Here is a 26124-nt window from a genome sequence, read left to right as displayed (position 1 = left end):
AATGGTTCAACGCCAGGGCGATCAACCAACAGACTGGCAGTTCAAACCCACCCAGAAACCAGCCTGGCCACCTGCTCTGGAAGTTCTTCAAAGCCATGCAAACCCCGTGGGGCAGCTCCACTCTATGCACACTGGGACTCCAGGAGTCAGAATCGACTCAGCAACAGGTCGACACAAGCCCTTTGTGATTTAATTCCTTAATGACGGTGACTCAAACTGGGCCATGGAGCAAGGCTGCAGGGATGGCGGACAAAGGCAGACAAGCCAGCCAGGGGAGTTGTGGACAGTCCAGGCAGGGAGGTGGTGAGGGTGGCACCTGGGAGGACAACAAAGGCCATGGGGAAGTCCGATTTCAGGAGATGCTTTGGACGAGGGGCCTGGTTTATAGGAAGAGGTGCTGCGGGTCCACCGGACTCTCCAGGTTCGGTATGAACTAGAGTCAGCCCACAGTCAGGCACACAACTGTGATTAATCACAGCGAAAGGATACAGACGCAATCCGCAAGGGAAAAAGGCGCGCGGGGCCAAGTCTCCGGGGAAAACCGGGCACGAGCTTCTAGAATCCTTTCCTTTGGAGTCACTCTGGACCAGCTCAATTTCCCCAGGCGTGAGCCCTGAAGGAGTAGTGCCCGGAATTTTTTCACTGCGGACCAGCCACACAAGCACCCTCTGCCTAGCACACACAAAACTCGCTCCCCAGGACAGCGGGGGACGAGCATCAACCGCACATGCACAAACAGGTGAGGCTTTAGTGAGTCACTCTTTTGGATTCTGGGACTGGTGAGAACCATCCTGAGGCCCAAGTTTGCACACTCAAACTGAGACCAGCCTTACAAGCAGGGTTTTCGGGGCAGCCGTCCCAGACCTGCTGCGTCACGTCTACACAGACGGACAGTAAAGGAGTTGAGCTGTAGACAAGCAGTGTCTTATCATTAGCTCACAAGGGCTCACATTTCACACATTATCGCATTCTGACTTGTCTGTCTGGAACGTGCCTTCGCTTTTGTCCCCATTTAGCTTTATGATACATATTTTTACAACAGATCTTAGCAACAGCTGAGGAGAAACGATCAACTTATTAATTTAGAGAAATGAGGATAGGACAGAGCCATTGCAAACAATCGTTGTACCAAAAAAATTGCTAAAACAGTGACGTCCACAAGAGAAAGTCTGACCTTCTGCCTCCACCGTGCGGAGTCTATGTAAGTTGAATGCTCTGTGATGCAGTCTAGCTGACACTTATTTTTATTCTCTTACAGAGACAGAAGTCTTTGCCTTCCCTTATGTTTTTAAACTAAACTGTTCCCCAAAAGTAACAGACATTCTACTTGAGTTCTAGTTTAGATTTATTCCCCCACCACTCCACCCCCTAAAAGTAGGAAGTTTTCATATAGGATGGGTCTCCAAAAAGTTCATGGAAAGATGGAATAAAAATACAGATTTTGTACCACGAACTTTCTGAAGCCCCTTCAAGTCCATTCTCTTGACCCTGATTTAAAATTTTTATTATTTCCCTAATTATTTCATCGTAGTTTTTAAGGCCTCAATCCCCCCACCCCCACCCCATGCTCTCCAGCTCTGGTAACCACTAACTTTCTTTTTCTCGATTAGATTTATAGCAATTCTTGAGTCATTCTCGGATTATAAAAGGGAAAATGCACCTTTTCCCTCAGATCTGACTATCAGGCTCACACTAATGACCAGGCTGGGGCGCAGGGCGAGCTCCACGTCGACGTCTGCAGTAAGATACGTAAACATGAGATCCACTGCGGAACCAAGCACAATGGAAGTTTAATTAATGGACACCAGCAAGAGCCTCCGTCTTCAGAGAGAAAGCACTTTACGTGGGCGTGGAGTGGAGAAAAACCGAAGCCACTCCCAGTGAGGAGAGAGGGGTACGTGAGAAACAGCTTCAAGGATGATTGCTCGAGAACAAACTCTTCCTGGAGCCTTTCCAGGGTGGGCACATATCTCTACCAACATCATTGCCGAGCCAGGGCTGGGGGGTTCTTCCTACGGCTCTTATCTAGACTCAACATAGTCTCTCTGCTGGCAGGAACTTGACAGCGCGGCTTAAAATGGATTTCCAACAATAGGATTGCAAACAAAACGGTTTGGGGGTGAGTTAAGTCATGAGAGAAAGCAAGGTCCCCACAGGAGGAAGAATGCATCCTCTTCCCTTCTGGATCGCCGCTCCAGAGATGGAATAAACCGCCAGCTTTGCGGTTCCGGACAGCCTTGCACTCTCTGGCACACCTCTGTGAGTGTGCGCATCCCAGCCATCCCACAAGGATCAGTGTCATCAGCAAGGAGACACGGCCCTCCTGAGTTGCTCAGCACAGTCTGCTCTGATGGAGGCAAAAAGCCATTTCATCTCCATAAAGGTATCAGAGAAGGCCCGGGGGCTGGCAGCTTGAGGAAGAAGACTGTAACCAAGATGTAGGGTGGAGAGGCACTTGAGTCCAAAGCCCAACAAAACACACTGCCAGGAAGTCCCTGCGTTGAGAAACACAGGAAACATTGAGAGAATCGGTGTGATGGCTACTAACCCAACACTAACAGTAGGCGTGGCGCCACATGGCCCAGCCGGACTCGCAGAGTGGTATTACGGATAGGCTTCCAGGTAGGGAGTTGGAGTCGAGGTGTGAGGATCACTCTTCTCAGGGTTCAGCACTAAGACACTGCATTCTGATGACACTATCCATTTGCTTTCTAGTCTCTGGCTTAAGAGGCCAGTAACCGTTGACATATGATTCTTGGTGACTCGCCGTATGTCAAGGTAGAACTGTATCCCGAAGTTTAACCATGGCTGACTTTTCCTTAGGAGATCTCCAGGCCTTTCTTCCAAGCCACTTCCTGGAGGACTTGAACTTCCAACTTTTCAGTTAGGGACTCCCAAACTTGAAGCTCCGCTAACTAAACATTCTCAAAAAGACTGGCTGTTTTTGAATGATTCACATCGATTTCCTTGTCAATTTTGCTCCTTTGTTTAGAGTTCTTTATCCGCTTCTGATTTCCTGACTGTAACAAGAAGCCCAGGAAGTACATCTGAAGATCAACTGACTTGTGATGATCTGAAGGCCCCCAGGGCAGGGCTCTACCACTCTTGGCCCTCAAAGGGGATTGTCCCCCTGCCTTGTAGGACAATGGTACATTATTTCCTGAACAAAAGCTACGAGCTTTTAGGCCCTATAATCTCATTTCAAATCCTTTTACCCACTCCCTAACTCCCTTGGCCCTGAAATGGCAATCCTCTTTGGGTAATCTGAGGTCTAGCGAGTTGAGGGCAGGAGTGGCCTTGACCTTTGGAGCCTGCTCTACGGTACGGTTCAGCGGCTGGGCGGGGGGCAGCATGCCAGGGTTCAGGGCCCCATAATGGGTCTGCTAGTACAGGGCAACTGTTCATAATTAGCAGGAAGCATTTTGCCTTTAAATCTCACAGCGTGACCAGGGAGGCTGTGCCCTGCCAAGGAAACACTTTAATTCTCAAGGAGCGAGACTTGCTTCCAAAAATGTTGGTGTGGATTTACCAGAGAAGTGAGTGGCTCCGTGTGTCCTGCAACAAGTGTTCATGAAGTGACCCCTCTGTGCTGGGAGCCACTGGGGGTGCAGACAGTTGACACATGGGGCGACTAAGCAAATGCCTGGAGTTCAACCCCACTCCTAGACACCATGGGGTAGGGGTGAGTGGGGAGATGGGCTGACCTACTTTCCACAGCCCTCTCCCTGAGAGGCCTACAAGGCAGAGTTGTACCCTGGAACACATGCGGTTGCCAGGCGCTGGGGCCACTCTGATGGGAACTGGTTTCCACCCAGTGCTCAGTGCCCAGCTGGAAGGCAAGGGGGCTTGGAAACTGTGGTTCCCAATGTCACCCAACCTACAGTCTACTGTGTCCTGATAGTGCAGATATTTGCACGTTCGACTCTAAACCCCAAGGTTGGGAGTTCAAATCCAGGAGGACAGCATGCAGCTATGATTCCTACACCAGCCCCTTAAGCAGAGACCTGGGGCCAGAATGTTCCCAGATAAGGAGGCTGGGAAGTGGGTCTCTTGGACAACCCCAATTCCTTCTGTTTATCAGAGAAGCTGCCCCTTGCTCTGGGCACATAGGATTGCTCTCTGCCTCTTACAGAAGGACAGGTCAACTCACTTTATTCCCTTCCAGTCTACGGCTGGGAGAAGGGTGAACCCAGGATGTCTGCCTGACACCAAGCGTACATGGGGGTCCTGCTGGTCATGGGAGAGCGGCACCCACGAGCGAGGCCACTCTATCTCTTCCCTCTGTGAGTGGAGAATTTAGCCCGGCACTGAGCGGGCTTGTGTTGTCTGTGTCTTTTTGGGGACCTCAAGTCCTGGTACAGCAAGAACCCTTCCCTCCCCACGGCCCCCCACTCTACCTGTAATCTGTCTGAGATGGAAAAGAGGGCTGGTAGCAGAGTCGTCATCAAAATAATCACATACGCAAGCTAAACGCCTGACCCTGCCCAGCATCAACGGCCACGCCAGCCAAAGGGGTTTGAGTGGTGGCCGTCGGAGAAACCCATGGGTTGTTTTTACCAATGGAGTTTGCTTCCAATCTGTGAGGTTAGCTCCCTCACAGGGCGGCGAGGACTTGTGCTTTCAGCAGGGGGCAGGGCACTACTCAGCAACAGCCACCGCCTGAACATACAGCATATAAAAAGGTTTGGCGTGTGCCATGTGTGTATGAGAGAGAGAGAGAGAGAGAGAGAATTGGCAGAGAATGTAAGGACTCTCTGCCTTCCAGGAGAGCAAAGTGAGCGGAAGGTGTGTCTTTCCAAGAAGTCCCCTGTACATGTCCGCAGTTGGGTCTCCTAGGCCTGGCTTCTACCACGTGCTCAGGACCCTGGCTAATCAAGAGGGTCAGAAGGACAGAAAGTTCTGGTTACCCAGACTGGGGCTGCAGTCCAAACGTAAGGGTGGGGGCTGAGAGGCGGGTAGCTTTTGTCAAAGGAGCCCTCCCCACCCAGCCTAAGGGGTTCCACCCCCCATTTACTCCTTCCTGGGTGAGAAACGGCTTGAACCAACCCCTTGGTGCCTCAGGGCAATACCAGGCATCATCCTGGAGGGGCACATGGGTAAGGTACCCCGCTGCTAACAAACCCGTGGAAGTGCGATGAGAGATCTGACTGCCTGCGTCTGGGATACCAACTGCTGAAGTCCTGTGGGACACAGTGCCATGTTGACACACCAGGGTCACCATGAGTCGAAATGGACTGGGTGGCCACTGGATTTTCCAATACAAGTGACCCCCACGCGCACATGGGGGTCCCTGGGTGGCAGACAAGTTTAAACGCAAAAACCAAACTCACTGCCATGGAGTCGATGCTGACTCATAGCGACCCTATAGGACAGGGTAGAACCACCCCGGGTGAGTTTCTGAGATGCTCACTCTGCACATCCTTCTTCCAGGGCGCGGCTGGTGGTCTCAAACTGCTGGCCTGCTATTGGCACCCACGACGCCACCAGGGCTCCACATACAGCTAAGCCCTCAACTCTCGGCTGACATGCCGGTGGACCAAACCCACTCAGAGACGCCTTGGGAGACAGGCCTGGAGACCTGCTTCAAGGTTACAGCCTTGGCAGCCCTATGGAGCCATCGCACTCCGGACACCTGGGGTCACCATGAATCGGGATCAACTGGACAGCCACCAACACCAACAGTGACCAAGAGGGGAAAGCAGCAAGACTGTGCTTAGTCCAGTGCTGAGAAAGCCGGGCAGCTTGGTCCTTGGAGCCGTAAGCCCAGGGAGGCAGTTGTTTGACATCCACCCTGCCCCCCACAGCTCATCTTGGTCAAACAACCCTCAGTATTCCAGTCCATCCCAGCTTCCCAAGGGCACAGACATCCCCGGACACAGCAGTCATCCGAGGTCAGTGTCTCTTGAAGGCCAGAGAGCACGTGAGACATCCGGGCACTTTGTTAAAATGTCTAACAGGCTCCCGGGAAATATGTGTGTGACCGATGCTCGACACTCTCTGGCACTGCGCCTTATCTCCAGGACCATCCCGCTACCAACCGATGTCCCCCTGCTGTCACTCTTGTAGTTAAATCGAGTCATCCTTTCCCACCTTCAAAGCAGCCCGGTCCAAGGCCGTCTTCATGTAGGCTTAGTGAGCCAGGCAAAGAGAAATTTTAATCCAGAACACACGTGTATCAGTGATCAAAAGTGAACGTAGAGATTGATCTCACGCAGTCTCCTGTAACAAATATTCTCCAAGTAGCTAGTATGTATGTGTCAGGCAAGGTGGGGTTGCTGGGGGTCAAGGAAGAACAAAGCCCACCACGGTCCCGGCCCTCTTGGAGCACACATCTCTGTCCGAAGCTGTGGTCAAAGGGCTCTGAGGCCGTGGTGGCTCCCTGGGAGGAGTCTCGCCTTCCATGCGGGAGACACAGGCTTGAGTCACAGCCAAGGCACCTCAAGGGCGCCTCTCATGTGTGTCTGTGGAGGCTTGGCTTATCGCCATGGGGATAAACACGTTTCCGTGGAGCTTCTAGACTAAGACAAGCTAGAAGAAAAGCTACTTCTGAAAATCGGCCAACGAAACCTCAACGGTTCAGGACAGTTTGATTGGCAGCCAATCACAAGGGTACAGGAAGCAGCAGCATCTTGCTCCGCCTTGCGCGGGGTCACACTATGAGCTGGACGCCGACCAGACAGCAGCCACTGACACCACCACCCAAGGACGGCACTTTCCCAAAGCAGAAGTGGTTTCAAATCCCACATCCCTCGTTCTCATTCTCTGGGTCCTTAAAACTCGCGAGACTCGAGGAGGAAGCATGGCACCTGTCTCTTTGCCAGCTCAAGGACTGTGGAATTTTAACTTACGCCAGAGCCGCCGGGGGTGGGGAAGAAGATCAAATGAAACAAGGCCCCCTTTCTCTAAGGCTGCTTGAATCCTTGCCCGTGACCGAGCCCGGAACCAAGCGATCACCAACAGAGTGAAGGAAACGCTCAGACACCTGGACTTTAGTTCAAAGTCATGACTAGTTAAATCACGGGGAGCTCGCTGGTCCCCAGGACGCAGGCTCTGTGGAGAGAGCAAACAAAACGGGCTGTAATAATTAATTGAAAAGCAAGGGTCTAATTAAATTTTTATATTAGTGTACATAATGGCCAGAAATAGTAAACATAGCTTTAATAAAGAAGAAAAAGAAGAGCCAGAGCTGGGAAATAGCTAATGGCTCCGTGGCTCCTCAGATAACCAGCAACCACTTAGAACTCTTCAGTGGGTACACACGGCTTCATCTTATTTTCTAACCTCTAGTAAATGGCATAAAGTACAAAGACTAGATAACCGTGAAATATTTTGCCACTTTCAATTCAGTCCAATTCAACAACTATTTATCGAGTGCTTCTGAGCACCTGACACTGTGATCCAGCTGTTCATTCTGCCGGCACTTAGCAAGTACCTCGCACGCGTGCGCGCACACACACACACGTCCTAGCAGGGTTGTGGGGCCTTTCCAGGTGGCTAAACATACCATCGCTGGCTCTAGGCGATGATGACAGTGTTGTAAGAGACGCAGCATGCGTCCACAGAGGGCCACAATCTAAGGCGACCGTGCTCACTGTCACCTAGGTGGTGCAGGGCATTCACTCCGATGTGCAGAGAGCGATCCTGCCATGATTTCAGGGAGGAGGTGGGCTTGACCTGCAAAACCTCCACTGGAATATTCATCCGTACCTGAGATGGTCTGCAAGAAAGAGGGGCGGGCATGCGGAATATTTCCCTCCCGGATTATCTACAACTCGCTGTGACCATCTTTGGGGTTAACAACCCCAGAATGCTGGCACAGTGGTGGCAGGTGTGGGGGTGCGGTTTAAGCGGGATATCAAACTTACCTAAGGCTTCAGGAGCAAAAGAAATGGGCAATCGTAGCCCAATAGGCTTAAGGATAACTGCCCTTTTACACTTCGATACTGTAACCCTTTAAGGAAGGTAGAAAGCTTCATCTTTCTCCCGAGGAGCAGCTGGTGGTTTTGAACTGCTGGCCTCGCCGTTAGCAGTCTAATGTGAAGCCACTTCACCACTGGAACTCCATGGCAGTTGGGTTTGGTTTTCTTTGGGGCAATGCGTTTATAGAATCCCCGAAGAGGCTAGAAATATAACGATCTTTCTCCGGAGGAACGGATGGTGGTTTTGAACGGCTGACCTTGCAGCTAGAAGCCCAATGCATAATCACAGCACCCCCGGGCTCCTGAGACATACTGGTCAAAGACAGCCCCAAACGGCCTCTGGAGGGGTGGCACCATTTACTAGGGTCTCCTCCTCGCAGAGATTCAAAACAACGCATCTGCTTCGGCCTTTCATTCGGGGATCTGCTCCTGAGATGGGGCTGCAGATCTTTACTAAAATTGCGCACGCATAGACACGGTTTTGAAAATGTGAAATATTTTCAACGATCAATCACCAGGTTTCTGGTTCTAAAACACTATGATAAACCGAATGCAGAGCCAGGGGGGCACCTTCGGGACGATCGAGTCCTCCAAGCCCCTCATTTGACAAATCTAGGAAGGGAGATCCAGAAACAGGCGTGAGCACCGCTAACCAGGTGACATCGACCTAAAAGCCCCACACCAGAGGATAGCCCAGGGCAGCGGTCTCCTCCCCAGACCATTGCCTCATGCCTTCTGAAGCAGTCACCAACTCAGCTTGGTTTTTCACAAGTCAAGGAGAGCTTCGAAGCAGGCAACCGGGCTAAAGCACTTTGTGCAGGGGGCAGAAGACGCATCCCTTCTTGCTCTGTGAAGTTCCTGTGGGGTTCCATGCTCACAACTAGACGGAACATGTGGATGAAGCTTGGCTTCATCGTCTAGCTTGCCCCGGTAACATGCAACAGGGGATGAATGAAAGCACACTAGAAAAAGCAGCCTGGGAGCCTAACTGGGGAGAACCTGTGCTTTCAAACGCCAGCCGCTACAGCAAGAGGGGTTCACAGGGAATGGTGTGCCCGTCACGAGGCAAGCACAGGTCCCCCCCTGCCCATCCAGATGAGAAAGAGGGGAGGATTTGACTGCCATGGGCAAGACGCACCTGTCACGACTCAGATCACCCCCGGTGCTTGGGAAAGCCGGGTGTTGGCAGAAACGAGGGAAACCCATAGTGCAGGGATGCTCAATACTCGGTCACTATCTACCAGTTAATCACAAACATAGTGCGGGTAGATCGCATGAGGGAGGGGAAAAATGAGGAGCTGATGCCAGGGGCTCAAGTGGAAAGCAGGTGTTTTGGAATGAGGGTAACAAGTGTATAAATGTGCTTGACACGATGTATGTATGGATTGTGATAAGCGTTGTACGAGCCCCCAATAAAATGATTTTTAAAAAATTGACGTAAGCCTATCATCCATCCCGTCACTTAACTGATATACAGAGCAGCCAATCAGATGCAATTTTAGGTGTCACATGCATGCGCAAGCAACTGCGGCAAGTGGAGCAAAACTGACACGTCATCGCCAATTTTTAGACCTTGGTTCTTTCTCTTCAACGTAAGAAAGGGTATTAAAATGAGTGGGGGAGCTGGATCAATAGGAAGACACTACAAGCTGACATTCAGCTAAGTCCAGAGTGCATGGACAGTTCTGGAACTTACTCGGAGGGAAAGCACCCAAACATGAAACAATGTGCTACCTCCTTGACGGCATGATTGGGCTCTGCTTATTTATGAGGCCACCCTTTTCCCACAGAAAGATCATTAAGTCCCGGTATCGTTCCACCAAGGCTGATGATCATTTGGAAGTGTGCTTGAGGCTGGCTGTCAGCAGCTGCTGTCTGGGGACTGTGTATGCACCCCTGCCTCATTCCATTCAGTGCAAGTCATCGACTGGAGTCAACTCAGGTAATGACAGAAACGGTCCATGGTTAATTGTGTTGTGCAATATGGACTCATGCGGTTATAAACGTAAACTGTACATATAAAGAACTCTCAACGCATTTATGAAGAAATGTAATAAATAAAAATAAATATATATTTTTGCATTTTTGTAGTTGGTAGATCATTTTGATTCGATCGTTTTATAATTAACTCACATGCTGCGATGGACAATGGACTCCAACACACGAACATCATGGGGTTGGCGCCGGAATGGGCAGTTTGTTCTGCGATCCATCCAATCACCATGAGTCGGACAACTAGCAATAACAACATAGATGTACGCTTTGCTCTTCTTAGCTTACCCGTTCCTGATAAACGATCAGGACCTCATCTGCCGCGCCAAGCAGAAGCAGCGAGAGAGGCCCTGGCCTCCCACATAGTCACAAATACACTTGACAGTCTGCACCTGAGACCAGACTGTTGAAACACAACTGGCCACACCTATGTCAATCCATCTTGTCAAGGGCTTGCTCTTTTCACCGACAGAGGAAGATGTAGATTTTCCCCCCTAGTGATGACCAGGCATGCACATAGAACCTATACTTACTTTCTCACGAGGATGACCCACCCCTATCTTACAAACGCGGATGACTATTCCACTGTTGTTCTTTGTAAAGCAACAGAACGATGATGGCAATAACCCCATATCAGTTCGCGACTCATGAATGGGCGGCAACCTATGCTTTGGGAAACAAATTCTCCCGACGACTGGATCTGAAACTGATGTCTCTTGGAGTAGACTGAGAGATATGTCAGACAATCAATCTAGTGTCCCGTTGAATAAAGAATGGGGGACATCAGCATTAGCACACCCCAGAGAAGTTGGCATTTACCACACCGACGTGGCCAGAAACACTTAACTCACAATCTAAAGCCAAGTCCTCGCGTCCGGAAAGGTCTCTGAAGCACCACTTGGGAAGCATCGGACTTAATGATTGGGGGGGTGGGGGGGCCTTTCTATTCCAGTGTTGAATAAGGTTGGACAGCGATTCTTAGCACACACACACCCACTCCTCCCACTCCTCTGTCCATCCCCTGCCCCACCCACCCCAGAAGGAAGCTAACGCCCCAGAAAACCATGTGGCTGGGGAAGAAATTTTAAATGCCATGATTGACACTCCAAGTTCTGGAAAAGGGTGGATATCATTTTTTATTTCAACCCTCTAGTGATTCTGGGATGCTAGGTCAGCAGTTCAAACCCACCAGCCGCTCTGCAGGAGAAAGATGAGGCTTTCTTATTCCCACAGAAACCCACAAGAACAGGTCTCCTTTGTCCTTCAGGGGTGCTGTGAGTTGTCAGAGACTCAATAGCAACTGAGCTGGGCTAGGGGTTGTTAGGGTGATTCTCTAAGGAGCCCTGGGGGCATAGTCGGGTAAGCACTGGACTGTTGACCAGGACAACAGCAGTTCAACCCACACACCACTGCACAGGGCACAGAGGAGGCAGTCTGTTCCTGCCAACAGAAATCGTACACGAGGTCTCCATGCCTAGTCTCTATGCGTCGGCATGGTGCTGGTAAAGAACACTTAAAGTGCCATGGACTGCCAGAGAGCAAATATAACTGTCTGGACAGAAGCACGCCCAGAGAAGTCCCCCGTCCCTCTCATCTCTTTAGAAGCCAGTATGGCCAAACCTCACCTCACGTACTTTGGACACGTTGTCAGGCGAGACGTGTCCCCGGAGAAGGCCATCCTTGGTGCAGTAGAGGGGCAGCAAAAAAAGAGGAAGGCCCTCGATTGGACAGAGAGATTGACACCGTGGGCTGAGTCCTGTGAACAACTGTGAGGATGGCGGGGGCCAGGCAGGGTTGCTTGCTGCCGTGCATGGACGGACTGACGGGTGGCTGTGAGTGTGAACCGGCTTGCTGGCAACGGACCTGCTTTCGGAAGGGTGCGTGACTCTGCCCCTCCATTCCTTCCCCTATCAACGGGGATAGAGAGGCAAGATTACCACAGAATTTCCCGAGGTGAAACCCCAAACAAGCCCCGGTCTAAGCAAGCTACATACATTTAGTTGAGGCTCTCCACTTTGCTGACATTCCCACACCCGTTGAGCCAATTGAGAGCGTTCTTCGTGTTGCATGCGTCACCCACAGCCGTCCACTAGTGGAAACCCACTCCATCGCAGTCTCGCCTTAGCCAACAGGGCTGGGGACTCTGAGGAAGACCTCCACATTTCCACACGGGCAGCTGGAACGAGCCCGGCATTTCCGACAGGCTCTTCTCAGCTTATCGGTTAATAAAATAAACGGTGTGTCCTTTAATCCGTGTCATGACTTGGGTATTAAATCGAGGATGCTCATTTGTGTTTACTTGTTTTTAGCTCACAAATATCTGCTGCGTTTGGATAGTATTGGTGGTTCAGAAATAAGAAGTCTGTGGCGAAAGGCTTCGTTTTTCAAGAATGCTAACAAGCCATATAAACTTTAAAGAAACTTCACCGACAAGGATTCAAAACAGAGGTCTGGCTTTGTCAATTTCCCCTACAGACATAGCAAAAAGGGAAACTTTAAGAAGTGTTCATAGAATAATTAGTTGTTCTAATATTGACTGTGGAAAATGGACTTCGTCCAAAGTAAGCTCTTTAATATTGTAAGCTTGAAATGATCCCTCCCCCTCTCTTTACAGTCAACATTTAGGGATTACTTGTCTCCCAAAAAATCATTAAATTCAAATCACCCATTTTGAGAAAACATCCATTCTCTGTTTACTCTTGTAGTTTGTCTGAAACAGAAGTGCTCCCTACTCTCACTCACAAACTTACACACACACACACACACACACACACACACACACACACACACACGGTCCTTAGCTTCTCTTCTCCATTCCATTTCCCTCAACAGGTCTTCATCCATCCACACACCAGAGCTCCCCTCAGCTTGCCCCCGTCCCCCGCTCTCCATCTCTAGCGCTCCAAGACATGCCCCTCTTCCAAGGCCTGGACCCATGAGCATTCCAAACCCACCCCTTCCACGGTCACTGTGCTGCACAACTGCAGTGCCTGTGAAAAAGGTCACATGCCACCTTGCTGTCCAACACGGAGCTCCCAGCTAACGCAGAGACCAGGTCGGGGGTGGGGGTGGGGTTGGGGGTAAAGGACTAAGAGAAGGCAGTGATGATGGGGTGGCAAAGTTTGTGGAAGTGCTGAGGCTCTAAGGGCGAATCGGGAGACCAGGTTGGTGCACCTCTCAGCTGGGCCGTTCAGAAACCTCGGGATGCATCTCTGGTCTCAGGTCTCTGAAATGCAATGGAGTGCTAAGTCTCTCTTTGCACAATCACCAAAGAATTGTGGGAGAGTGCATATATGAAATCTGTACTAGGAAGCCACGCACACACCCCAAACTCACTGCCATCCAGCCAATTCTGACTCATACGGACCCTATAAGGGGCAGGGTCGAACTGTGCCTGTAAGTGTCTGCAGCTGTAACTGTCATGGGAGCAGAAAGCCTTGCCTTTCCACCCCCCACCCTCCCACCCACCCCCGCCGCCCAGGAGCAGCCAGTGGTTTCCATTTGCCAATGTTGCAGGTCACAGCCCAGCTTGTGACCACTAAGTTCCCAGGGCTCCTTAAGTCTGGCACACAGTAGGTGCTCAGTAAACTCTAGAACAGGGGAGGGGCTAAAACCCGGAGGGGGGCAGGGGCACCGAACTCAATGTAAAATTCCTTCAATCCATGAGCGCGGAAGAACTTATTTCTTAGAAGTCTCCAATGCGGGGCAGAAATAGATTTTTGTTTTACTCTACATCAAAGAGTTGTCTGAGAAGAATCCAGGTTGGTTTCTCTGTACTGTGGACTTCCCACAGCCCTGATGACAGGATAGACCACATCTAAGAGCCGGGGGCAAGAGGGGTAGCGTTGGCAAGAAGCAACTTCAAAGGGCTCTCGGAAGAGTAAAATTCCACCCGAGTTGCCATGTGTCCAGTCTTCCCATGCTCCACAACGGCCATTAAAGAGCTGGGAGGAGGAGCCGCCCAGGCCCCAGGTGTGGCAGGAACGGACCTTCAGCGGTCTGAAGATGCACGCCCCAGGAGCGCACCTTTGCCACGCCTGTGAGCAGGTAGAGAAGGAGCGATTTGGGGTGTGCGTCTTCCCCGGGATCAAAGTGAAACAGGGAAGCTGGATCTGGAGTAGGGAGGGGACGGGCTGGCTTTGTTCTCATCAAAGAAGAAAAAGAATAGAAAGAGGGGTAGAGTGTGCAGAAAAAAACTAATGAGTGACCGCCAGGCGGTATAAATGTGGATTAAGTCGCTGGTAGAGAAAGCCCACAATGGAATGTTTGGGCCGGTCTGCAGTGAGTGCAAACTTTCCCCCATGATGATGAGGGATGGGAGAGCTGGGGCGCCCTACCTTTCAAGCCCAGGGGTCTGCAGAGAATGCATAGGGGCCCCAGGGAAAAGATGGCAAAACGCAAATGCATTTAAGGTGGTGCGGAGACCAGGCTGGCCTGGGCCACCTTCAGCGCATTTGCATTCTCATTGGCAGCCGCACACTGTTTAGCCCTCTGACAATACTTGGTGCCTTGGAGTTAACAGCCTGGAATTGATGACCTTTCCCCAACCAGAGTGGCCGGATGGGTCTCGCGGGCTTTGAGAATGACCCGGTCCAAGCCATCAGGCTGTTTGTGCAGATCAGAGCTCCATCAGGGCCTGTGCACAGATGGGGAGGGAGACCAGAGGCCAGGAACGCCTGCAGCGTTAAATCACGAAATTATCTCAGTGTCTCCCTCTGCGCCCATAAGCCCCTTTCCTGGTGACTGTAAAGGGGACGGGGCAGCCCCTGGCTCCTGGCATCGCTGCGCTGGTGGACACAGACTAGTTTTGCTATTCTCCTCCTGGCTGCTTTGCTTTCTACGAGAGATCACTCCTATCTGTTATGTAGCACCTGTTAGGCAGGGTTCCGCTTAAAGAACTAGGCCAGAGAGTGTTAAAAAAGGGGCTGAGTGGGGGGAGGGGGGCATTGTCGTCCATGAGCTTCCCGCTTCCCGCTAGTGGTATGACAACCAAAAAGCTTCACACGATACCCGAGCTTGCAAAAACCCGCACGCAGGGGGATCAGGAGGAACAGGGGCTCCAAAAATCCAGGCGGGCAACTATCAAGCGGAAGTCTGGCAACAGTAAGGGCGGTGGAAGGGAGTCGCAGCACCCCTTTTGTGGATGAGGCACAAGGTACAGCCCCTGACTGAATGCCCTCCTCCAAGCCCTCCTGGGGCGTGGTTCTGGCGACTTGTTCAAGGTCACCCACCCAGGGAGCCTCCCGGACAGGGTTCTGGCTGGAGCCGGTCTGAGATGGCCTGGAGTTTGCACTTGGGGCCTGGGCTCTGCCCCGTGTCCTTTCAGACACAAGGAGCTGAGGCTCAGGGAGGCAGCAGGATGGGCCCACTGGCGGCATAGAGAATCCAGAGGCAGACCCAGAAAGAGCTTGCTTCCTCCTGACCCCTGATCAAGAGCTGGAAAGATTCTGATGGGCAGGGGAAGTCACCACTGTCTTGTTTTCCCACTGTCCCTCCACCCCCATAGTGGGTTCTCCCTCGTGCCTGAGGGGGGTCACAGCTGCACCGGTGGGCCTGATGCCCCACTGCATAGTGCAGCGGTTCTCAACCTGTGGGACATTCGGCCCCCAAAGGAGGTCACCCTATTCATCAGTGAAGTAGCAACGAAAATAGTTTTAGGGTTGGGGGGGTCACCACAATATGAGGAACCGTATTAAAGGGTCACGGCACTAGGAACGTTAGGAACCACTGGCACAGCAAGTGTGGGCAGACAGAAAGGCAAGGAGGCCCTGGAGTCCAAAGGACCAAACCAGAGTCAGGCCAGGTGCCCCCATGCCTGGGGTACCCTCCAGCCCAGTGTGAAAAGGGGCCAATCTCTCCATATGCCTCAGTTTCTGTAGAAGAAATGGGATCCCAAGGAATGCTAAGATAAGAAGCTCAGCTTTCCTTAAAATAAAACTGCCTTCCAGTAAGAAGCCCGCCAATTATGCAGGGGGGTGTGAGGAGGGACGGATGATGGCAGGGAAGGGGAGACAAGGCAGGGAGAGAAAGTTGTGAAGCCTAGTTTAATTTTCTCCCGTGTTGATTCTCATTCACTATGATGCTGGCCAAACTGGATGGGGTGTGCTGGGGGAAGGGGCGAGGGTCAGTTTGCTAGAGACATGGCCGGTGAATAGACCCAAACTTTCCACTGAGAAGCAGATCAACCAGGGGGAGACCGAACACTTCTCTACTTGGACTGCTGGGAATACGCAACTTACTGTACAGGGATAAGGACTTAAAAACGTGCCTAAATAGTTGGTGCGTGTTTTCTCCAGATGTCAGAAGAAGAAGAAGAAGGAGGAGGAGGAGGAGGAGGAGGAGGAGGAGGAGGAGGAGGAGGAGGAGGAGGAGGAAGTAGCCAGCCCAAGTTAGCAGCTACCAGGGAATGAATGAATGAATGAATGATGCTTTCCTTCTCCACCCTTTCGGCACCTTTCGCATCTGGGATGGCGGCAGCCTCAGAGACAAAAGACCAAGAATGTGCCATTCCTCTAACGTCAGAAACTCAAATGGCTGCACCGCTGATGGGGGACTGTGGCCAGAGACAGGTGACTGCACAGACCAAGGACCCCAGTCGTGCATGCCAGTGGAGACTGACCGAGAGTGGGTGTTGCTCTTCCTAACTCGGGGAGGAGGGGCAACCACGGAAGGAGGGTGGGCTGGAGGACTTGATGGTTGGCCTTTGGAAATGACCTCTGCTTGGCAAAACCCTGGTGCGATCATTGGAGTCACCGTGGAAGGGATGTGACCACCACCGACCACCCAAAGTGTCAGGAAGACAAGGGAGGCAATGGCAGAGCGTGAATCAACCAAGAGTAACCACAGGAGCACCATCCTGGTCTCAGAGAGCCAGGTCCAGTGAGAAATCTGGCCCTCATTCCCAGAAAGCAGAGACATGCCTGTTTTCCCTCCTGTCTGGTTTCTAGGTTTTACCAAGGTCAACGAGGCTGTCCAACAGTTGGCAGGCTAGTTGCCCCACACAGTGCCTCTGCTTAGGAGCAAAACAGCACGGAGGCTGGAAGGGATCAACTTCAGATCACCAAGTTTAATTCTCCGAGGGACCCTTGACTGGCACCCCCCTCCCCGTCCCCAGGGATGGCAGGCAGCGACTTCTATCTCTCTGTCCCTCGGCCTCCAGCAACCAGAAGATTCATCCAGCTTCTGCTTTGAGGCCAGAGTCCTTGAGCAAAGCAAATGATTAACGGGCTAGGGCTCCTGACCCAAAGGTTGAAGGTGCTCAAACATCACCCCAGACACACACACACACACACACACACACACACACACACACACACACACACACACCTGTGTCAAGTGCTCTCACGGGCTATTTAAGGGTCTCGGGGCCTGACACAGTGAGCGACTCCCGACCCATTTTACAGATGAGGAAACTGAGACTCACAGAGAGAACGATGTTGCTTGCTCTGGGCATTCCAAATGGCTAATTTGCTCAGCTACTAAACAAAAGGTCAGATGTTTCAAGTCCTCCCAGAGGCCTCCGAAGAAACCTCGGAAGACCAACCACTGAAAACTCACAGAAGCTCCGGTCCACTCTCATACACAAGAGGACGCCATGAGTCGTAATCACCTACCTGGTGCTCAGTAATGGATGCTATTCCGGTAACCCAAACCAACAAAGTACTGCCGTCATGTCCATGCCAACTCATGGGGACCCTACAGGACAGTGTGGAACTGCCCCACAAGGTGTCCACGGCTATACACCTTCTCCCACGGAACGGTGGGTCCGAACCACCACTGTGCACTCAGGGCTCTGCGAGCCCATTAGCTTCCTCTTAGACCCGAGCCCAGACCTTTCTACAATTCCGTTCACTGCACACAGTCCTCCTGGGTGAAGCTCGCCTTTCTGTTCTCTCGGCTCCCAGCAGGACACTCGATGCCCAGCATGGTAGTTACACAAGCTGGTGTCAATTTGGGACTTGAAAGGATTGAGAGTGAAGGGGTGGAGTCTGGTCTGTCAATCAGGTCATAGCCAATCAGGCCCCTGTGTGGGCCTGGCCGTCTCCTGGGAATTCTGGGAACTCCTATATTTTTCTCCTTGGAGGCAGGAGATACCCTCTCACTGGGCTCACTCCCTGGGGACGCTCTACTGACAAGGCTCACTCCCTGCAAGACATCCCTGAGGAGAAGCCACATGGACCTACCCTGATGCAGCCCTGGGTGCCGGAGAAGCCACGTGGAGACCCCTGCCAGCGCTGAGATGCTTACAACACCACTGTATCCACAGGACTTCCCACCCAATGGCCTGTGATCTTCCTACAGTCGGCGTGATTGCATGTGTTTTGTGAATCAGAAGAGGGCTTTATAGATTGGTATCGGACATATGGGCAAGTGTCAGGCTTATGGACCGAGTTGGGATGTTTTCTCAATATTCAATTACTCTTGTATATAAACCTCTTTCTTGTACACATCTTTGAGTGTCTCTGGATTTGTTTCTCTGGTCTACCCAGACTGACACACCAGCCCCTGGACATCTTTTCTCATCCGCAGAGGGGCTCCCGTATTGACTGAAACTTCCAAAGACTGGCCATCCTTATCTCACTCAGATACTTCACCTTTTAAACCGAGCTCACTGCTATGAGGTCGACCCAATAGGATAGGGATTAACTGCCCCTCTGAGGGTTTCTGAGACTGGAACTCTTTACGGGAACAGAAAGTCTCCTCTTTCTCCTGAGGAGCGGCAGGTGGTTTTGAACAGCCCAACACGTAACCACTGTGCCACCAAGACTACCGACAGCAGCTCCTCGGCAAACATAACGCACTGCTGACAATGAGTGTGTGGAAGTTACATCATAATCTAGTGTCAATTTGGGACGTGAAAGGATTATGAGTGAAAGGGTGGAGCCTGGTTTGCCAACCGGGTCATAGCCAATGAGGCCTCCATGTGGGCCTGGCCTTCCTCTGAGAATTCTGGGAACTCCTGTATTTCCTCCTTGGAGGCGGAGACACACCCTCTGCTCACTCCCTGGGAGACACTGCAGCTGACAAGACACATGGAACTACACTGGTGCCGAGCTGGAGAAGCCACGTGGAGACCTCTGCCAGCGCTGAGATGCTGGCACTCACTGGATCCACAAGACTTCCCACCCACTGGCCTGTGATCTTCCTGCATTCAATGTGATTGCATGTGTTTCGTGAGTCTGAACAGAACTTTATAGACTGGTATGGGACCTATGGGCTAATATCAGACTTATGGACTTGATCTGGACTGGGCTGGGATGTTTTCTCAATATTGAATTGCTCTTGTATCTAAAGCTCTTTCGTATACACACGAGTGTCTATGAATTTGTTTCTCTGGTCTACCCAGACTAATACAGAGTCCCTTTCCCATTCTACTTGCCCCAAATCTCTTGTGAAGGATGACTTCCAACTGTCTCCTGCAATCACACGACACCTTTTCATGTAGCTTTTAGAAGAACTTCGTGTAATGGCAAGCTGGAGTTGGCGTGGGGCGAGAGGGTGTCCTTTTCTATGGCGCCGAGAACGTTGCTGCTTTTAAGCCGGCGACTCCAGAACGGAGAACAGGACCTCTGTGGTTTGTTTGAGTTCTGTGTCCTTGGTTCCATGCATGTCTGATGGATCCTTCCTCTTCCTAACACAGAGATCCATCTCTCTCCCTCTGGCATGGACGTGGGAGGGGTTTTGGAAAACACGGGTGCGTGCCTTTCCATCTCTCCCCCCACCCCCCCACCCCCCCCTCAACGGCATCCAAGAGGCTCAGAGCTCAGATCGGGGGTCGGCCAGCCAAGGCCTCAGCTGGCAAATTTGGAGATGCAAATAGATACTAAGCGAATCTATGAAGGCGCCAGACCTCTGCTGGACCCATCTCCACTCCAACTGTCTTCTAATCAGAGGCCCAGAGCCAGGGGGCTCTCCAACAGGAGGGAAAGCCACACGGAGTGTCCAGATGGGATTTAAAGGGACGTGAACACCCCTGCTGAGGAGACTGAGGGTGGAGTGTTAGGTTAAGCAGCGGCTACTAGTCCAAAGACCCTCAGAAGAGAAGCCTGGCCATCTGCCCTGCAAAGGGTCAGCTCTGAACACCCACGGCCTTCAGTTCTATTCACAAACACGTGGGGTCGCCGAGGGTCGAAATGGACTTGCTGGCTTCTTTCATTTTGGTTGACCCTCCTGCCATCAGAGGACAAACCAGGGACTGTGTCAAGGCCGGTGGAAGAAGTTCCACTGGATGAAAACGCAACTCTACACAGCTCCCTCCACCAGCCGGTCCACTCGGTACCTGGCTGCTTACACATTCACCTTCCAACGGGGAGCGTGAGAACTGAGGGCCACGGGATGACGGGGTGGAACATCCACGCAGCGTGCCTGCACGTGGTAAGTGCTCAAAGATAACAGGGCCTGCCTCTCGATTTAAATAAAACGATGCAGGCTCCAACGAGACAGACCAAAGGCAGACCACTGCGATGGAAATATTGGATGAGGCCAACGCTGGGAATGGAGTCAATGACAGGTACCAGGATTTGAAACGCAGAAACAGGCAAGCACGTGGAGGTTCAAAGGTCACCGTGTCCGTGAGAGCTTCTCCTTGAAAAATAAGAACTGTGCCCCCCCCCCCCGAGGGTTTAAATCTTTTCTCCATCTTCCTTTTCTGTTCCTCTCGACGGAGTTGATGAAAACATTGCTGTCACTGTGCCGTTTGAGAAAACCTGCCAATCACTCTCAAACGCCTACACTGATTGGGCATCCCTGCTATGTATTCAGCATGACGATGCTTCCGATTGGATTCCTTAACATTCCTTATAAATGAGTCTAAGGGAAAAGGTGCAGTGTAAGCACACCTGTTCAAAACCCGTCACTACACTACACGTCACCGCTTAAATTACACGTACCAAATAAGCTGTTGTAAGGGGCCGCGGAGACGGTCCACCCACAGCCCCCCCAGCTGACACAGAACTGCCCCAATGGGCCTTTGTTGGTTATGCTCTTACTCAACTTGAGAACATCCATCGCAAACACCCATTAGTAATCAGAAAGTGAACCGCACGCAGGTAGGAAACGCGCAAGTTGTCAACAAGGACACAGAAGGCCTAAAGATCAACACACTAGGTGTTCGTGGGCCGAAATGGACCGGTGTGGGCCGTTTTGAAGTGGACAACCAGGTGCTGTCAATGACACCCGGGAGAGCAAGGCACTCAGAGTTCGCAGGCAAGAGAACATTCCAAGACCTAGCCCGAAGCCTGAGGCGATCGGCAATGGGGTAACAGCCTTATGCCTACAGGGGCAGTTCGTTAACACAACTAGTCACTCATGCCACTCATGCCCAAGATGAGAAACTCAAGATTCTGGCTAACTTCTGCAATCTGAAATGGATCCCAACAATTAATCAAGCAATCAAAATGCGTTAACAGTCGCCGAAGAGGAACACACACTTGGAAAACGAACAGGAAGGCGTTGCCGCTGGTGAAAGAAAAGGCCCCGGTGAGCAGATGGCAGGAATTTACAAGACCGATGAATGACCTAATGATTAGAAATGCCACCCCTCCCCACTGACATAAAAAATGGTGACTATCCACTGGGGGCTCACGGATGGAACGAACAGGGATCAAAGCAACTCATGGGTCGGAACCGAAGATGCAGACTCTTTAGGTCCTCAGTGAAGGGTAGATGGTCACGTGACAAGCAGGAAGACCTCAAGAGGGACAGACGGACGCAGTGGCTCCCACCGTGAGTTCAAACAGAACGAGTGTGGGCATGGTGGCCGGCCTGGGCAGCGTTTCATTCTGTCGTACAAAGAGTCACCTCACAGTGGAACGGACTCCAAGGCACGTCACAACCACAGCCATGAGTCAGAGCGCCAGACCTTGGCCCTGAGGAACCCCTAGGTCAAGTGCAAACAGTGAACCTTTAGGTTAGCAGCAGAGCGCAGTTCCACGTCGACCTGGCCTCCTCCTCTCGAATCCAGGAGGCCGTTCCAAAACTACTCGTGCCTTTGGCGGAGTGTTCGGCGGGGTGTAAGAATGAGGCAACTCATCTACACCCACACACTGTCTTCGTCGTGGACCGAATAAAAATTTAGCAACAAGACAACCGTCGAACATCTGCACTCCCGCAAGGCAAGTGAAAACGGGCTCTGGCTTTGCGGGTCCTCTTCCAACTATTAAACGCACAGCACTGGGAATAACTGTAAAGAAAGATGTCTTATCAATTAAAAAATTACTGGATCCCATCCAAGCAATGAATAAGCTATTCCTTGTTGTGTGCAAATTCCGCACTCAGAGCAGGGAATTAACTCTGTTATGTCAACAAGCTTAACATTCTAAGGATTTTCTCCTCTTCCGAGTCCTCACCAGCTTCCCACTTCCTCTCACCGTGAAAGCCCACAGATCACTGCTCCATCTGCCATAACCACAGATCACTGCTCCAGCTCCCTCCTGGGGTCAACGTTTACTTACCTGCGGAGGGAAGACCAGCGATGGCATTCCTTGATCTTGTGCCCTTTGCTCTGCTCTGCAAGCTTTACAGAACGCACACAAAGCCTCAGATAACGAGAGGAAGAGGGCACCAGGCAGTGTGAAAGAAAACCATTTGCCGAATCAACACGACACAAGCAGCAATTTTCATTAAGAACCCCAATGTCTGAAAGGCCAAGATCTTTGCAGAGGCCATTGAACAAACGCACCCCCCCACACACACCCCTCGGCTCATTAAACTGTTCTAAAGAAGCACAGAGAAACATCAAGAGCTAATTATAAGTTTAAATGTCTGGGAGTTTCTGTATTGAAAAGACAAAGACAACCAAGAAGAGGTGAGAGCTCAAGAAACGTCCCTGAAACGAATCGACTGGGCAAACTTTAGGCAAAAGCATCCAGGAACTAGACCTTTAACGTAACTATGTTTCGGATAAAAGCCACACGGATTTTTCTACCGTCACACGTACAATAAAAAAAGGCTCAAAAACAAACTCACGGTCGTCAAGTCATTTCTAACTCACAAACGCTACAGGATGAGTTTCTGAAGACGGTAACATTTACGGGAGTAGAAAGCCTCATCTTTCTCCCACAAAGGGGCTGGTGGTTTCGAACAGCTGACCCCCACACATTAGCATTACACTTCCAGGGCTTCTTTGGTAAGCTACAATACTCACTGCCATGGAGTCACTGCTGACTCATAGTGACCCCAGGTGGGGCTCCCAGACTGTAACTGTTTACGGGAGTAGAAAGCCCAGTCTTTCTCCCGTGGAGCTGCTGGGTGGTTTCGAACTGCTAGCCCCGAGGACTGCAGCTCAACAATGTAACTAACCAGACCACCAGGGCTCCACAAAGTTGACCTAAAATACAATGACATCATTTTGGGGGAAGATTTTTTTTTAAACAACCAACAGAAGGCGTCTTGGAGACATAAGTTCCCACCTCTCTCCCTATCAGGGTTTTTGGTCACCTAAACCTATTGGTGGCCAATCCCTGCTGTGACCAGAGGATGCTGAGACATCTCCCAAGGCTGCCCATGATGAAAACGGAAAACAAACAAACAAACAAGACTCAAAAAACCGGCTTCCAAATCCAGCGTGTTTGGCTGCATGTCTTTGAGAAATGAATGCTACAGGAAGTGCTCTGCCAACCACGCCACCTGCAGGTTCAGCGCAACACCTGGCCTGGCCACAGAAAAGTCCTGTACAGGACGGTGGCCCAGGCCCAGTGTCTGCTCTAGAGACAATGGTGCATAAGGCCGTGTACATACATATATCGGTTTAAAGCCAGCCCATTGTCATAAACATGGCTTCAGGAGATCTGTGAAGGCCCGATCATATGTGCAAGGCAATGGTTTCAGTCGAACACACTGGCCCCCACACACCGTATTTCGGCCCTAAGGTGTCGGTGGTTTCAGTGGACTGCTAACCTCCAGGTTGGCGGTATGGACTCACCTGAGGCACTGTGAAAGGAAGACCTGTGGTTGGCTACCGTCAGGATGACAGCCAAGGAGCAATTCTACCCAGCAACTGGGGGGCGGGGGGGGGGGGGGTTGCTAAGAGCCTGCAGCCAATCATTGGCAACAGGTCTTTCGGTTTTGTTGTTTTTACCTATTGAGCATACTCAGTACCATGTCACAAGAGCAGCCTGTTGGCATAGTGGTTACATCAGGCTGCTAACCTCAAGGTCGGCAGTTCGAAGCCACCAGTGCGCCAAGGCTAACAGCAGAGGCTTTCTACTCTTCTAAAGAGTCACAGTCTTGGGACACTGACGGGGCAGATCTACCCTGTCTGGTAGGGCCACTATGAGTCGGCATCGACTCGATGGCCGTGAGTTGGGTTTTTGGTGGTGGAGTGCCATGTCACACACTACAAGACACTGAAACATCTTCAGCTTTCAGAGGACAGGCCCATGGTCCCCAGGAAAGTCGCTTTGTCTCCGAGTGAGGACACACAAGAGGCAGGCGATATCAGAGTCGGATCTGAGGCCTCCTCCTCCGCCAGTGACCTTGGTGACCAAGGTAAAATCTGAGGTCTTGCCAGCGCAGACCAGAAAGCTCTGACCACTGAGACCCTGAGAGGAGAGGGCAGGGCAGGGTGTGCCGTGTTAAGTCTCACCATGAAGCCCTGGGCTTGTCTGCGTTTTCATGCCTGTCTTACAAACCAAATGAGGTCATTCCGCTTCGTCCAACGGGCACCGCTTCTCGCCCGAGTTCAGGTCCCTCTTGCCAACCCCAGGGCTTGGCTATCATCCTTCCAATTATTAAGTGTGTCCTGTGGGGGTCACAACTGGGAACAAAACTACTGGCCTAAAGAAACCCAAGATCTGCCCCCCTGTCCCCCTAAACAAGACTCAGGCTGGTAACTTCCTAGAAGTCAACATATCGTCTAGACACGTTCCGAGGGGCAAGCTGCGAGGCAAAGGGAAGGGTATTTTCGTGGTGCTTGGGGCGCGGGGCGGGATGGAAGGACATGAGGATGGGGAAATACTTCAATATTTAGTACCATGTCCTCCTCCAGCCGACCCTGTGTACCGGCAATTCTTCACACCAGTCCTGGTTTCCTCCCGTTTCAGGAGTGGCTACAGCCACCAGGGGCAAAGCAAGCATATGGCCCCTTCCTTCTGGGTGCTTCTCTGCCGCTCTGGAAAAATTCCACTCCATCTCCTAAAGCTATGTGACCTCAGTTGTCATTTCCAATAACGTATGCATCCATTGATTTTTAGGAGCACAGACAAAGGCTGGTATGACAACCTTATTTGAAAAGAGAAAAAAAAAAAAGGAAGAAAAACCACAACTTTCAAGCCAACTCTCGTTGCTATGCAGGGTTATCTGTTTCTAAGGCAACCGCGTACATCTAAGTACTAATGGCCTGTCCTTTTGCCAGGCAACAACAGCCTTGTGATGCAACTGCACCTGTCTCGGCTACGCGTTACTATGGAGACACTCCCGTTGCTATGGCTACCATCACGCTAATCGCCCAGCAAAGGCAGACTTACAGCAGTCTTCCCAGAGAGCCCAGCTGTTCCTGCCGGCTCCTGCTGAAGACTGATGGTCGGGGCCTGTGATGGAATGCCTCTCCCTGCCAGGCACAAGCACTTCCCCTGTCCTCTTTCAGAAGGTCACTCTGTGCCCCACTGCTCTCAGGACACACAGGCCGGGCAAAGAACGCACAAAGAAACCCTGAGAGACCACTGGGATGTAGTGACCAATGCCTGCCATGCCTGACGGCAAGAGAGTGGTCGCCCGAGGATGAGTTCTCTGAATGGGGTGTCCACACTAGAAACATTTTTCCGGTTGAGTTTGGGAGAGGTGGGGCCAAGAGAGATGTGACTATGCAACCCAAGCACCTCGGACATAAAACATTCCATTTACAAAGCTGGTTGTGTGTCAAGTGGCTTTCTGGAGGGGGGTGTGGGGGTGGGGGCGTCGGTCATTCACCCGCCTCTGAAAACAGTAAGAGGCTCCTTAGTCTGCCCGCCAATTATATCTTTATAAAACCAGCACCCTGTGACCTCACTGTCTTCAAACAAGCAGGCTGGGGCGGAGGAACGGGGCGTCCCCATTGTCCTCCACTGCAGGCCAGCGCCTGGGGTAACCACAACAAAAGGCTGCCCTGGAGCTGGTCCACATGGAGACCAAGAATGACAACAGTGGTGCCCAGCCCTCCCTGGGGGACACCTGCTGAGACCCTGGTCAGAGGGCTGGAAGAGAGACTAGCGGACTTCACTCCCACCTGGACGGCTAA

At 51.6% G+C, this 26124-nt stretch overlaps 1 protein-coding gene across 2 annotated transcripts in view; it reads right to left on the bottom strand.

The window, feature by feature from the left end:
- FOXN3 (forkhead box N3) overlaps positions 1-26124 on the bottom strand; it is a 387032-nt gene that overhangs the window by 132217 nt on the left and 228691 nt on the right. The window lies entirely within an intron of this gene.

The sequence above is a fragment of the Tenrec ecaudatus genome, chromosome 14 (assembly GCF_050624435.1).
Source record: "Tenrec ecaudatus isolate mTenEca1 chromosome 14, mTenEca1.hap1, whole genome shotgun sequence".
NCBI classification, from domain to species: domain Eukaryota; kingdom Metazoa; phylum Chordata; class Mammalia; order Afrosoricida; family Tenrecidae; genus Tenrec; species Tenrec ecaudatus.
This window is presented reverse-complemented; position numbering and strand designations above follow the sequence as displayed.